We start from the raw sequence: 12,001 nt of genomic DNA, 5'->3' as shown, positions 1-12,001 counted from the left end.
AGGCCTGTGTAAAAATTGTCAGAGCTCCCTATGGGTGGCAAAAGAAATGCTGCAGCCCATAGGGATCTCCTGGAACCCCAATACCCTGGGTACCTCAGTACCATATACTAGGGAATTATAAGGGTGTTCCAGTAAGCCAATGTAAATTGGTAAAATTGGTCACTAGCCTGTTAGTGACAATTTAAAAGTAATGAGAGAGCATAACCACTGAGGTTCTGGTTAGCAGAGCCTCAGTGAGACAGTTAGGCACCACACAGGGAACACATACATGCACACCTATGAGCACTGGGGCCCTGTGTGACAGGGTCCCAGTGACACATACATATAGGCCACAACCTTATGAGCACTGGGGTCCTGACTAGCAGGGTCCCAGTGACACATAACAAACATACTGAAAACATAGTGTTTTCACTATGAGCACTGGGGCCTGGCCATCAGGATCTCAGTGAGACAGTGAAAACAGTGACAAACACCCTGACATACACTCACAAACAGGCCAAAAGTGGGGGTAACAAGGCTAGAAAGAGGCTACCTTCTCACACAACCCCCCCCAAACGAAGGACAATAAGGCTAACCTTGGCCAGTTGAGACTTTATTGTCTAAGTGGTGATAAGTAGAGAGTAGCTCTGCAATAGACTGGTTACTCCCTTTATCATCCACTATATGGTTACTTCCCTGTGGGGATGTAAACCACCCTGTTTGAAGTTTTTTAGCTAAGCAACAATGTGAAGATGTATTTTCAGAGTTTCTATCAGTAAGTTTTAGTTTAGAGCAGTGGGAATTGTCCACTGAACCTATTTGTAGTGATGGAAATGCCAGACAGGGATGCTGTCTCAGAAAAGCCATAGCTGGGCAAAAACTTTGTCCATCTGGCTGGAAGAGAGAACAGGGATGCTGTTTCTCTTGAGTTGGAGCAGGGCAGGGATGCTGTCCTATGAGCTCCACACTAGGGCAGGGATGCTGTCCTAAGTGTTGTGAGGTAGTGCATGGTTTCTGCACTAAAGTTTCTCTGGGAGGGTTGGAGGGATGCTCCATGTTAACTAAAATGGTGCTGTTTTTCTCACCAATGTTAGTTATCCCACAGAGAGGTACTTCCACCTCAGGGAGTCCAGCTTTGCCAGCTGATGATTCCCTTGGAACAGGTGCCACCCCAGGAGAGGTTTCTCCCACCACAGGAATAGTATCCTGAATGGTAGGGTGGTTAGGGGATACTGTGATACCCTTTTTACCTGTTGATGGAGAGGGATCCTGAGTTTTCAGGCCTTCTCTCCTTTGCTTTTTCATTTCACTTGAAATGAGAGGGAACAATTCCTCAGGGATGCCCAGCATGGCTGCATGGGCATAAAACTCTACATCAGCCCAACCTGAGGCCTCTAGGTCATTACCTAAGAGACAGTCTACAGGTAAGTTAGGTGATACCACCACCTGCTTAGGGCCAGTAACTCCACCCCAACTAAACTGAATTATAGCTAAGGGAAGAAACTTAGTGGAGTTATGGACATCAATAATCTTATACTGTTGTCCAATGATGTGTTGATCAGGGTGCACTAGGTTTTCAGTCACCAAAGTGAAACTGGCACCTGTGTCCCTGTAGGCCAAGGCCTCAACACCATTTATTGAAACTGTCTGCCTGTACTTATCCATTGTAAGGGGACAAGCAGCCAGTGTGGCAAGGCCAATGCCACTAGGTGTGACAGAAACTGTCTTGGGAGTGACTACCCCAGTTTCTACTATGGACCCAAAAGTGAACCCAAATACACCCTTTGCTTGACTGTTGCCAGCAGTCCCACCACTAGTACCACTACTGCTAGGGGCACTAGAGCTTGATGTATTAGTGGTGGTAGGCTCAGGGGGTTTACCTGGACAGGACTTATCCCCTGGCCTATGGCCTTTGTTTTTACACACAAAGCACCAAGGCTTTTTAATGTGTGCAGGTTGGGAAGAAGAGGAAGAATTTGTTTTATCCCCACCCTCTGAAGAGTGTTTAAGATTTGAAGTGGGATCTTTGGTTTTACCCTTATCCCCATGCTTATCTTGAGATTTTTCACCATCTTTCTTCTTATTGCCATCTTTGTCACCCCCTGTATGAACTTTTCTGTTCACCCTTGTTCTGACCCATTTGTCTGCCTTCTTTCCCAATTCTTGGGGAGAGGTCAGATCAGAGTCTACCAGGTACTGGTGCAACAAATCAGACACACAATTATTAAGTATATGCTCTCTCAGGATTGTGTTATACAGGCTTTCATAATCAGTAACTTTACTGCCATGTAACCACCCCTCCAAGGCCTTCACTGAATGGTCAATGAAATCAACCCAGTCTTGTGAAGACTCCTTTTTGGTCTCTCTGAACTTTATCCTGTACTGTTCAGTGGTTAAGCCATAACCATCCAGGAGTGCATTCTTAAGAACTTGGAAATTATTAGCATCATTTTCTTTCACAGTAAGGAGCCTATCCCTACCTTTTCCACTAAATGATAGCCATAGGATAGCAGCCCACTGCCTTTGAGGGACATCCTGTACAACACAGGCCCTCTCAAGTGCAGCAAACCACTTGTTAATGTCATCCCCCTCCTTATAAGGGGGAACTATCTTGTGCAGATTCCTGGAATCATGCTCTTTTGCAGGATGACTATGGGGAATACTGCTGCTGCCACCATGGGTATCTAAACCCAACTTCTGTCTTTCCTTCTCTAATTCAAAAGACTGTCTATCCAAATCCAGCTGTTGCTTTTTAAGCTTCAGTCTGGTTTGTTTCACCCTCAACTTATTGAGTTCCCTCTCTAACATTCTGTCATCAGGGTTGGTGGGAGGGACATTTCTAGAAACAGAGCTATGATGGGAATGAACAGAAGGAGACCTGTCCCTTACAGAAGCCACCCTAACAGCTTGGTTTACAGAAACATTACTACCAGTATGATGAGAATAATTGCTTTTGCTATGATGTGAGACAACACTATTTATATGGTGTGGCTCATCATCATTACCATCTATGCTAGAATGTCTAGTAATGGGCAGGCTAGGAAGTTTCTTTCCTGAATCTTTTCCTGGGGGAGTCCCTGAATCAGATTGGGAACTATTAGGTACTTTTTCAACAGATGGGGCACCTATGGCCTTATCCTGTTCTCTAAGCATTTTAAGTAACAGTTCCAAGGAAGGATTTTTCCCTACACTCAAACCTCTCTCTATACAGAGACTCCTTGCTCTTTTCCAGCTAAGGTTGTCATATGCAAGTTTGGACAGATCAACACTTTGGCCTGTGCCAGACATTTTTTAGAGAGAGTTAAAGTGATAGAAAAAGAGAAAAAAGTTTTCAGAACTTTTTGGAAAGACAGAAAAAAACTTTTTAAACTTTTAAGAACTTTTTGAAAGTTTAGAAGTACTTTTCAGCACTTAGAAAAGAGTGAAAAGAGGAAATGCAAAACTTTTTGGCTATGTGTATATACACTGACCTTGTTTTGTATATTTTTCTCTTATGAGAAGTACAATGAGAAGAGTGGTAAGTAGTCTCAAGCACTTATCCCACCACTGCACAACCAATGTAGGAGGCTGGACTGGCTTGTAGTGAGTACCAAGGGGTACTTGCACCTTGCACCAGGCCCAGTTATCCCTTATTAGTGTATAGGGTGTCTAGCAGCTTAGGCTGATAGATAATGGTAGCTTAGCAGAGCAGCTTAGGCTGAACTAGGAGACGTGTGAAGCTACTACAGTACCACTTAGTGTCATATGCACAATATCATAAGAAAACACAATACACAGTTATACTAAAAATAAAGGTACTTTATTTTTATGACAATATGCCAAAGTACCTTAGAGTGTACCCTCAGTGAGAAGATAGGAAATATACACAAGATATATATACACAATAGCAAAAATATGCAGTATAGTCTTAGAAAACAGTGCAAACAATGTATAGTTACAATAGGATGCAATGGGGAAACATAGGGATAGGGGCAACACAAACCATATACTCCAAAAGTGGAATGCGAACCACGAATGGACCCCAAACCTATGTGACCTTGTAGAGGGTCGCTGGGACTATTAGAAAATAGTGAGAGTTAGCAAAATAACCCTCCCCAAGACCCTGAAAAGTGAGTGCAAAGTGCACTAAAGTTCCCCTACGGACAAAGAAGTCGTGTTAGAGGAATAATGCAGGAAAGACACAAACCAGCAATGCAACAACTGTGGATTTCCAATCTAGGGTACATGTGGAACAAGGGGACCAAGTCCAAAAGTCACAAGCAAGTCGGAGATGGGCAGATGCCCAGGAAATGCCAGCTGCGGGTGCAAAGAAGCTTTGACTGGACAGAAGAAGCTGAGGTTTCTGCAGGAACGAAAAGGGCTAGAGACTTCCCCTTTGGTGGACGGATCCTTCTCGCCTTAGATAATCGTGCAGAAGAGTTTTCCCGCCAGAAGGACGCCAACAAGCCTTGCTAGTTGCAAATCGTGTGTTTGGCGTTTTTGGACGCTGCTGGGGCCCAGGAGGGACCAGGAGGTCGCAAATTGGACCTGAAGAGAGAGGGGACGTTGATCAAGACAAAGAGCCCTCACTGAAGCAGGTAGCTCCCGGAGAAGTGCCAGAAACAGGCACTACGAGGATGCGTGAAACGGTGCTCGCCGAAGTTGCACAAAGGAGTCCCACGTCGCCGGAGACCAACTTAGAAAGTCGTGCAATGCAGGTTAGAGTGCCGTGGACCCAGGCTTGGCTGTGCACAAAGGATTTCCGCCGGAAGTGCACAGGGGCCGGAGTAGCTGCAAAGTCGCGGTTCCCAGCAATGCAGCCCAGCGAGGTGAGGCAAGGACTTACCTCCACCAAACGTGGACTGAAGAGTCACTGGACTGTGGGGGTCACTTGGACAGAGTCGCTGGATTCGAGGGACCTCGCTCGTTGTGCTGAGAGGAGACCCAAGGGACCGGTAATGCAGCTTTTTGGTGCCTGCGGTTGCAGGGGGAAGATTCCGTCGACCCACGGGAGATTTCTTCGGAGCTTCTGGTGCAGAAAGGAGGCAGGCTACCCCCACAGCATGCACAAGCAGGAAAACAGTCGAGAAGGTGGCAGGATCAGCGTTACAGAGTTGCAGTAGTCGTCTTTGCTACTATGTTGCAGTTTTGCAGGCTTCCAGCGTGGTCAGCAGTCGATTCCTTGGCAGAAGGTGAAGAGAGAGATGCAGAGGAACTCTGATGAGCTCTTGCATTCGTTATCTAAAGTTTCCCCAGAGACAGAGACCCTAAATAGCCAGAAAAGAGGGTTTGGCTACCTAGGAGAGAGGATAGGCTACTAACACCTGAAGGAGCCTATCAGCAGGAGTCTCTGACGTCACCTGGTGGCACTGGCCACTCAGAGCAGTCCAGTGTGCCAGCAGCACCTCTGTTTCCAAGATGGCAGAGGTCTGGAGCACACTGGAGGAGCTCTGGACACCTCCCAGGGGAGGTGCAGGTCAGGGGAGTGGTCACTCCCCTTTCCTTTGTCCAGTTTCGCGCCAGAGCAGGGGCTAAGGGGTCCCTGAACCGGTGTAGACTGGCTTATGCAGAATTGGGCACATCTGTGCCCAAGAAAGCATTTCCAGAGGCTGGGGGAGGCTACTCCTCCCCTGCCTTCACACCATTTTCCAAAGGGAGAGGGTGTCACACCCTCTCTCAGAGGAAGTTCTTTGTTCTGCCATACTGGGCCAGGCCTGGCTGGACCCCAGGAGGGCAGATGCCTGTCTGAGGGGTTGGCAGCAGCAGCAGCTGCAGTGAAACCCCAGGAAGGGCAGTTTGGCAGTACCAGGGTCTGTGCTACAGACCACTGGGATCATGGGATTGTGCCAACTATGCCAGGATGGCATAAAGGGGGCAATTCCATGATCATAGACATGTTACATGGCCATATTCGGAGTTACCATTGTGAAGCTACATATAGGTAGTGACCTATATGTAGTGCACGCGTGTAATGGTGTCCCCGCACTCACAAAGTTCAGGGAATTGGCTCTGAACAATGTGGGGGCACCTTGGCTAGTGCCAGGGTGCCCTCAAACTAAGTAACTTTGCACCTAACCTTTACCAGGTAAAGGTTAGACATATAGGTGACTTATAAGTTACTTAAGTGCAGTGTAAAATGGCTGTGAAATAACGTGGACGTTATTTCACTCAGGCTGCAGTGGCAGGCCTGTGTAAAAATTGTCAGAGCTCCCTATGGGTGGCAAAAGAAATGCTGCAGCCCATAGGGATCTCCTGGAACCCCAATACCCTGGGTACCTCAGTACCATATACTAGGGAATTATAAGGGTGTTCCAGTAAGCCAATGTAAATTGGTAAAATTGGTCACTAGCCTGTTAGTGACAATTTAAAAGTAATGAGAGAGCATAACCACCGAGGTTCTGGTTAGCAGAGCCTCAGTGAGACAGTTAGGCACCACACAGGGAACACATACATGCACACCTATGAGCACTGGGGCCCTGTGTGACAGGGTCCCAGTGACACATACATATAGGCCACAACCTTATGAGCACTGGGGTCCTGACTAGCAGGGTCCCAGTGACACATAACAAACATACTGAAAACATAGTGTTTTCACTATGAGCATTGGGGCCTGGCCATCAGGATCTCAGTGAGACAGTGAAAACAGTGACAAACACCCTGACATACACTCACAAACAGGCCAAAAGTGGGGGTAACAAGGCTAGAAAGAGGCTACCTTCTCACAGCCACCGCCAGAGTCACTGGCCAGGAGGCCAGCCCCATCGTCACTGTCCAGGAGGCCACCACCAGAGTCACTGGCCAAGAGGCCAGCCCCATCGTCACTGGCCAGGAGGCCACCGCCAGAGTCACTGCCCAGGAGGCCAGCCCCATCGTCACTGGCCAGGAGACCACCGCTAGATTCACTGCCCAGGAGGCCACCACCAGCCACAGCCCAGCTGGCCAGGAGGGCCCCGCAAGCCACAGGCCAGCTGACCCATGAGGGATCACCAGCCACCAGCCCTGCTGGGCAATGAAGGACCGCCTTGGCAAGCACCGCTGAACAGGCCAGGGACCGCTGAACAGGGCAAAGACCGCCATGGAATGCACCGCTGAACAGGTCTGACACTGGCAACTCAAGCACTGCTGAACAGGCCAGGGACTGCTGAACAGGGCAAAGACCGCCATGGAATGCACCGCTGAACAGGTCTGACACTGGCAACTCAAGCACCGCTGAACAGGCCAGGGACCGCTGAACAGGGCAAAGACCGCCATCGAATGCACTGCTAAACAGGTCTGACACTGGCAACTCAAACACCGCTGAACAGGCCAGGGACCGCTGAACAGGGCAAAGACCGACATGGAGTGCACCGCTAGCCCATTTGCGGCAGGGGCAGTGACGCAACTGGGACCGTCACGGGGTGTGTGCTGCACTCTGGGCACCAGTCCCCCTCCAGAACCAGTGGAGTCTTGCATCCACTCTGTCTGTCCTGCACAGGATGAAGCACTCTGGGCACCAGTCCTCCTCGGGAACCAGTGGAGAAAGGCATCCACTTCCTCAGTCCTTGGCAGGATGAAGCACTCTTGGCACAAAGCCCCCTCCAGAACCAGTGGAGAAAGGCAGGCACAAAGCCCCCTCCAGAACCAGTGGAGAAAGGCATCCACTACCTCAGTCCTTGGCAGGATGAAGCACTCTGGGCACAAAGCCCCCTCCAGAACCAGTGGAGAAAGGCATCCACTACCTCAGTCCTTGGCAGGATGAAGCACTCTGGGCACAAAGCCCCCTCCAGAACCAGTGGAGAAAGGGATCCACTACCTCATTCCTTGGCAGGATGAAGCACTCTGGCCACAAAGCCCCCTCCAGAACCAGTGGAGACTGTTATCCACTTGAGAGACTGTGGCTCTGCACTCCCCAGGGTGGTACAGTGGGCAACCCACCCACTGCAGAGACTTGAGAGACTATAGCTTTGCACTCCCCAGGATGGTACAGTGGGCAACCCACCCACTGCAGAGAATTGAGAGACTGTGGCTCTGCACTCCCCAGGATGGTACAGCGGGCAACCCACCCACTGCAGAGACTTGAGAGACTCTGCCTTTGCACTCCCCAGGATGGTACAGTGGGCAACCCACCCACTGCAGAGACTTGAGAGACTGTGCCTTTGCACTCCTCAGGATGGAACAGTGGGCAACCCACCCACTGCAGAGACTTGAGAGACTGTGGCTTTGCACTCCCCAGGATACATCAATGGGCATGGAGCCCCCTCGTGGATCTGGCGTGGTGCACTCATCCGGCTGAGGTGGCCCTCCTTCCCTTCCCCCTGAGGTGCCTGTTGCATTTCTATCTGATGCCCCTGCAGTGTTCTCTCTGTTTTGATCGGGTATCTTGTGTGGGCCTCGCCCATGCATTTTGGGCCCAGTGGTCCACGGACAATGAATGGTGCAATACCTGCACTACAAATCGTGGTGTATATTTTGTTTAATGTGCATATATATATGTAAATATTTGCTTACTGTATTTTGATATATTACAATGGTTCAACTAATTTCCTTTTGTCTTTGCATTCTTCCGGGGTGGTTGGGGGTTGTTACTGTAATGTACAGATATGCACTGGTGTGTGTGTTGTAGTGGGTGAGGGTCGGGTTGGAGGTTGGGATGTTGGTTTTGTGTGTCTCTGTGTTTTTGCCTCCCCCCCCATGTCGTAGGTGCAGTACTCACCGTGGTCTTCGCCGCCGGCGTTGATGATCCTCGTATAGGAGCAGGAAGACTATCGCAGGGAGAATATGGAGTTCTGGTTCCATGGTGCCCTCCTTCCTCGTGGAGTGTGTAGAGGTGAGCTTTTCCCTTTGAAATGGCTATTCCCGCTGTGTTTTTATCCACGGTGAATCCGCCCCGGAAAAGGTGGCGGATTGGTACATTGTCCTCCGCCTGTCTGTTGGCGGTGACCGTCGCGCTGTTTGTCTGTACCGCCGTGGCGGTCTGAGTGTTAAAGTGGCTGTCTTTGTTGGCGGTTTCTTCCACGTTCATAATTCCAATTTTTTTACCGCCGGCCTGTTGCCGGTTTTACCACCGCTTTAACACCGTCCGCCAGGATTGTAATGACCACCTAAGTAACTTTGCACCTAACCTTCACCAAGTGAGGGTTAGACATATAGGTGACTTATAAGTTACTTAAGTGCAGTGTAAAATGGCTGTGAAATAACTTGGACGTTATTTCACTCAGGCGGCAGTGGCAGTCCTGTGTAAGAATTGTCTGAGCTCCATATGGGTGGCAAAAGAAATGCTGCAGCCCATAGGGATCTCCTGGAACCCCAATACCCTGGGTACTTAGGTACCATATACTAAGGAATTATAAGGGTGTTCCAGTGTGCCAATGAGAATTGGTAAAAAGAGTCACTAGCCTGCAGTGACAATTTTAAAAGCAGAGAGAGCATGAACACTGAGGTTCTGATTAGCAGAGCCTCAGTGACACAGTTAGGCACCACACAGGGAACACATATAGGCCACAAATTCATGAGCACTGGGGTGCTGGCTAGCAGGATCCCAGTGTCACATATCAAACATACTGATAACATAGGGTTTTCACTATGAGCACTGGGTCCTGACTAGCAGGATCCCAGTGAGACAGTAAAAACACCCTGGCATATACTCACAAACAGACCAAAAGTGGGGGTAACAAGGCTAGAAAGAGGCTACCTTCCTACACGTAGTGCCGGATTGGAGAGCAGGCAGAGGGTCCCACTCTGCCTCGGAGCGCCCAGCCAGGGCGCTCCGTACAAACCTACCGCTGCTTTCATGCTGCTAGCAGCATGAAAGCAGCGGTAGGATTGGATGCAGGGCAGGCTGGGAGCCTGTCCCTGCAGATGAGGGTTGGGCAGCGGTTCGTAGGTGGCACAGCGACTCAAGTAAGTTCTTTTTATTTCATTTTTGTTTTTCACTCTCCCCTGAACTCCCCACCCACACTGCGCCACCCCGCCCCTTCTCCCCCCCCACAAGCTGCAACTGCTACTGCATATTTTCTACCATCTGTATAATAAAGTGCTGCAAATTTTCACAGAGACCAATTTTTTTTTAAATCTGGGTCAAAGTGAATAGGAATTATGTGGTTAATCAGATATTGTTGGTTTCTTTAACGACAATTTCAAAACAGATAATATTCTTTAAAATGACACTTTGTGGGACAATTTAGAGTTTGGCAGATGGGGTTTTACTCTATCAGAGAGTTTGAGTAAAGTACTCCATCACCCTGATGGAGTCCCCAACTGCCAAATATTCAGGTGGCCACCAGCCCAGAAGACACCTCCAGCACTGTCAGGAACTGCCATCACAGTGGGTCCTGTCAATGCATTGTAAATTTGATGGACGGCTACGTCAAGATGGTGGAGTCACACAGCAAACTTACATTTATTTATTTTCCCCAGACAAAAACCCAAACTGGAATTTTTGGGGGAAAATAAAGAATGCAATGCCCCCCTCAACATGCGAGTTTTCTCTCATGACAAGGGGGGCATTTTGCAGTTCCACTGCCCCACAAACTATATAACAGTGGATTGACAAGTAATGACAAGAAATTATGGCTGGTCCAAAACATGGCATTTCTATAACTGAGGAAGAGGTTCTTATATGATTGAGAAAACATTTTTGCACTATGCTTCAATACTGGCTTTTGGTTTGTCAAGAGTAGAATGCCAAAATAGATTTCATAATGGTCAATGCAAGAGAATCAGTATTATTCAGAGAATTACAAACTTTCTTTCCCAATTAGGCTGCAAAAAAGACATCTAATAAATATCACTCATGTCTCTATGAGCCAGATATATCAAGCTTTTTCTCAGGTGCAAAAATGGCCCTATTTACAGAATTGGGCCATTTGCAACCCCAAGTGCATTTGGTATGTGTAAACCACAAATTGTGATTCGGTAACATGTTTCACAATTGCAATTTGAGTTTGTGACCAAATTGTGGAATTCCTTCCAAATACCGATTCACAGATGTGCGTATTAATGTTTTGCAACCAAACATTAATCTTTACCGACTACAAATATGTAGAGGTAAGCCATTGAACAACATTTAAAAAAGTCATTTTTAGTTGTCGGCCGTGGTTTCATAGCAAAATGTGACCAGTATTTTGTAACCACTGCATTATACATCTGGCCCTCATGGCCAAATGTCTAAAGAATGAGTCATTGCAAAAATTGCAACTTTTCCATTCCATTCCATTCCGTTTTTGCAAACTGATCTTTGTACTAGTAGGCCAGTTAGCAAATACAGATACTCAGTAGGTCACAAATCGACCTACCTCATGCATATTAACAAGGTATGTTGCAAATTGCAACCCACTATAAATCATTGCCATCACAGAGGTGGTGGCCTGCTGTAATTGTCTTTAAATAATGCAATTATTTTTTTACATGAAACCCATTTTCCTTGAAAGAAAATGAGATGTGTTAAATAAAAAATGAAATGTCTAGTCTTAATAGGAGTTTTTCTCAACATTCACAAAGCAGACCCCTTCTTTTTTGCAAATGGCTTACCACTGTATGTTTGTAGTACTAGTGTTTTGCGACTGGATTGCTGGAGTTATTACAGCTAAAGAGAGGAGTAGTAAGTCCAGCACCACACCTGGCCAACAATTGATACTGCAACATGGTTGTAGGAAGCTGGCTCTGTATATACTATATCAAAATGAGATATAGGCCCTCATTACAAGTTTGGTGGGTGGTCTCAGCCACCAGCCAAACTCGTCCCACCACCTGCCCGCCAGTGTGGGCAGAACACCGCCTGCCCTATTACAGGTTCACCACAGGGCCAGTGGGCGGGAACAGCATTTCCGCCTACCGGACCTGTGGTAAACAGGGTCTTCACATTGCAGCCAGCTCGTAATCGTAATCAATATGTTGGTGTGGCGGGTGCAGCAGCACCCATCGCGCATTCCACTTTCTGTAATTCGGCAGTGGAATGCGCAACAGGCCTGTGCATGGGGGCCCCTGCACTGCCCATGCCAAGTGCATGGGCAGTGCAGGGGCCCCCAGTACCCGCCAATGCACCCTTTCACCAGCCTTTCCATTA

Source organism: Pleurodeles waltl, chromosome 4_2 (assembly GCF_031143425.1).
Source record: "Pleurodeles waltl isolate 20211129_DDA chromosome 4_2, aPleWal1.hap1.20221129, whole genome shotgun sequence".
Lineage (NCBI taxonomy): Eukaryota > Metazoa > Chordata > Amphibia > Caudata > Salamandridae > Pleurodeles > Pleurodeles waltl.
Note: the sequence above shows the minus strand (reverse complement) of the source record.